The sequence below is a fragment of the Chiloscyllium punctatum genome, unplaced genomic scaffold, assembly GCF_047496795.1.
Source record: "Chiloscyllium punctatum isolate Juve2018m unplaced genomic scaffold, sChiPun1.3 scaffold_1130, whole genome shotgun sequence".
In the NCBI taxonomy this organism is placed as follows: Eukaryota; Metazoa; Chordata; class Chondrichthyes; order Orectolobiformes; family Hemiscylliidae; genus Chiloscyllium; species Chiloscyllium punctatum.
Genome location: NW_027310864.1, coordinates 7501 through 10000, shown reverse-complemented (window position 1 = coordinate 10000; position 2500 = coordinate 7501). Strand labels below are relative to the sequence as shown.

General features: G+C 62.3%; 1 non-coding gene across 1 annotated transcript; it reads left to right on the top strand.

Moving 5' to 3' along the window:
• Positions 1 to 2024: 2024 nt before the first annotated feature.
• LOC140474681 (5.8S ribosomal RNA) lies at positions 2025 to 2178 on the top strand. Its single transcript, XR_011959321.1, has one exon. It is a non-coding gene; the product is annotated as a 5.8S ribosomal RNA (ribosomal RNA).
• The last annotated feature ends 322 nt before the right edge of the window (positions 2179 to 2500 follow it).

Genomic DNA, 2500 nt, shown 5'->3' with positions numbered 1-2500 from the left:
GTCGGCTTGGGGGTACGCCCGTTTCCGTTTCAACTTGTCTCGCGAGGGTGGTTTCGGGGCCAGCAGGAGAGCTCGTCGGGGTAGCAGGCCCTGCAGCCGTGGTCACCGCCAAACCCCCACAACTCGAGCAAGTGAAAAAAAAAGTAACAAATAAGAAAGGATCGTCGGCTTGGGGGTACGCCCGTTTCCGTTTCAACTTGTCTCGCGAGGGTGGTTTCGGGGCCAGCAGGAGAGCTCGTCGGGGTAGCAGGCCCTGCAGCCGTGGTCACCGCCAAACCCCCACAACTCGAGCAAGTGAAAAAAAAAGTAACAAATAAGAAAGGATCGTCGGCTTGGGGGTACGCCCGTTTCCGTTTCAACTTGTCTCGCGAGGGTGGTTTCGGGGCCAGCAGGAGAGCTCGTCGGGGTAGCAGGCCCTGCAGCCGTGGTCACCGCCAAACCCCCACAACTCGAGCAAGTGAAAAAAAAAAGTAACAAATAAGAAAGGATCGTCGGCTTGGGGGTACGCCCGTTTCCGTTTCAACTTGTCTCGCGAGGGTGGTTTCGGGGCCAGCAGGAGAGCTCGTCGGGGTAGCAGGCCCTGCAGCCGTGGTCACCGCCAAACCCCCACAACTCGAGCAAGTGAAAAAAAAAAGTAACAAATAAGAAAGGATCTCTGTCGGCTTGGGGGTACGCCCGTTTCCGTTTCAACTTGTCTCGCGAGGGTGGTTTCGGGGCCAGCAGGAGAGCTCGTCGGGGTAGCAGGCCCTGCAGCCGTGGTCACCGCCAAATCGCCACAACTCGAGCAAGTGAAAAAAAAAGTAACAAATAAGAAAGGATCGTCGGCTTGGGGGTACGCCCGTTTCCGTTTCAACTTGTCTCGCGAGGGTGGTTTCGGGGCCAGCAGGAGAGCTCGTCGGGGTAGCAGGCCCTGCAGCCGTGGTCACCGCCAAACCCCCCACAACTGTTGGGCGCCTACCTGCGCGGGGCAGGAGGACACTTTCCGATTTCAAATCTCCGTTTGCCGAGTCCACCCCGAACGCACGCGGGCGGGCGGGTTCGCATCACCCTTCGTCACAAGGGGCGAAGCCCGTTCCACCGTCTCGTCAGTAGTGCCGACCGGTCTGTGATCGACGAGGGGAGCCACACCAGGTCCGGCCCTGCTGCTTGGCGGCACCGCGTCGTCGGGAGCTCGCGACAGACGGAGGGTTTCGGTGTACTCTCCAGCCACGGGAAACGAAGCCGGTGATGCAGGCGCCGGTCTTTCGCTCCCAAATCGGCTGGGTTTACATCGTTGCTATCTAGTCACGCTCCCTTCAAACCCGACGGGGTACCTATTCCCCTCACCCGTCTGTGCGTATACAGCCTCTTTGCACTTGCGGGATGGGGGTGGTGGTTTAAAGACTCTCGAGTTGCCGCCCGTCGGTCTCCGAGCTCCGTGCAGTAGTGATCCCCAGCGAACTGCCAGCAGGGCGAACGAGCGATCCCGCTCTCGGTCGGGGCGCCTGGCGTCGATCGGTGGTCGGTGGCTTGCGGGCAAGCTGCGCTGTGAGTGTGGGAACGAGTATGACGAGCCGTTGCCGCGACTCCCAGTCCACCTCGGCGGTGGCTGGGCCGGGCGGGCGTCTGCTCGGGCGAGTGCCGCCCCCGCCTCCTCGCAGGAAGTCCGCTCGCCGACACGCCGCCACGTGCACGCGTCAGTGACGCTGCCGAACCGATGGCCGGTGCCCGTTCCCGCCTCTGCTTTTCCTAGGGCAAAGCTGCTGCACGCCTCGTGATACTAGGCGGGCGACATGGTGGCGGTGATCCTGCCTCCGTCGCTGCGGTGCGTTGGGGCACGCATCGCCTCTTGGGCGCCCTGTCCTCCTCCCCCCAATAGACGTATGTTTCTGCGGGCCGCACCAGGATGGTGCTCCCCATCGCTTCACGCCACCCTGCTCCGCCCGCACGCCGGCGTGCAGGTGGCTGTAGCTCAAGGTGGGGAGCGTATGTGCGGTCCGGGTCGCTTTCCTCTGGCGAGGGAGAGACCTAAAACAAACTCAGACAACTCTTGACGGTGGATCACTCGGCTCGTGCGTCGATGACGAACGCAGCTAGCTGCGAGAATTAATGTGAATTGCAGGACACATTGATCATCGACACTTTGAACGCACTTTGCGGCCCCGGGTTCTTCCCGGGGCCACGCCTGTCTGAGGGTCGTTTGGCAATCAATCGCACTCGCCTTGGCTGGCGAGAGCGCGGCTGGGGTGTCGCAGAGGACCCGTCCTCTTTGTCCCCCTAAGTTCAGACTCCGGAGCCCTCCGGCGTCGGAGCGCTTGGCCTTTCCCCCCCCACCCTGCACATTCCGTTCGTCAGGCTCGACGCCATCCCCCCGCCGGGGAGCGCGGCCTGGCGTCCGTCTGTGTCGTGGCAGTGGGGCCAGCACGGCTGTCACCGGTCCCAGAATGGCTGTCGGTGGTTCACACTGTGTGTGTGTGCCAACCCTCCTGGTCTCTGGGACACGGAGCTGCCACGAAGTGTT